Consider the following 1,125-nt stretch of genomic DNA (forward strand, 5'->3'; position numbering starts at 1 on the left):
TCCAAGGCATATTCCATATGAAGACTTGGATGGGATAGAGAAAGAATTGAGTTCCCTTGGTGATGAAGATCAAGCATCAAGTCCTAGTGGTGGAGAATCCTTTGAACATGAAGAACCTTCTCCCGGTGCATTTGAAAATGTTGTGGAGGTAAACTTCTTTCACCCTCCCAATTATAGTTTGATTAAGGAAAAAGGCTTAGATAGTATTAATGAACAAAGGATTGAATTAGAGAAACCTTGTGAAGAGGTGGAAGTCCTTAGAAATAGAAGGATGGGAGTGGAATACGCTTTGTCAAGATCGTTGGAAGCATCTTTGCCTAGGTTGTCATCTACTCCTTCACTTGAGTGGGTAAAATTCATTTCTATTAGCTTTATTATCCCACTTGAATATGGCTCGCTTGAAACGGATGGTCAACTTAGGATGCTTTGTGAGATGAAGCGTAAGCGAAAGATGTTTCGTGGTTGGCGTTGCAAATCAAGGCTCATTATGGTTGATGCATCAAACATGAGATATAAAGGTTGGAGTAGTGCTCAAATAGATGGGTCTAGGAGGATTGTTGGCCACTATATAGAGAATTCATCTTGTTCACCACCTGGTTGGACTAATAATGATGATCAACTTCAAGACGGGTGTGAAAACAAAGTGTGGGATCCCGGATTACAAGAAGATGATCAACTTTGGGAGCCCCAAGCTTGTGAAGAACTCCATCAAGACTTGGCTCAATCCATGAAGAATCTTGGGGTGCAATGGAGAACCAAGCATTGGTGGGAGTTCCAAGATGAATACAAGCATAAGCCACCTTGATGAGGAGCTCCCCATAAGTCCAACTTAAGGACAATAAATAAAAGTGCTAGGTGGGAGACACCCCACCATGGTAAAATCCTTTTCATTTTCTCTTTTGTACATATTGGTAGAACTAGTTTAATTTCATGTTTAGATTAGTTGGTTGAGTTTAATTAGTATTTTAACATGTTAAATAAGGTTTTAGGGTGTTTTGGTAGTAGCTTGGAGGTTTGGAATGCTTTGATTGGTGCAAAAACATAGCAAAAATTTTTGAAAAAAACAGAACACCATCAACGCGTGCGCGCACCTAACGCGTACGCGCACCTGAGCATTTTTCGACC

The sequence above is a fragment of the Arachis duranensis genome, chromosome 4, assembly GCF_000817695.3.
Source record: "Arachis duranensis cultivar V14167 chromosome 4, aradu.V14167.gnm2.J7QH, whole genome shotgun sequence".
NCBI lineage: Eukaryota > Viridiplantae > Streptophyta > Magnoliopsida > Fabales > Fabaceae > Arachis > Arachis duranensis.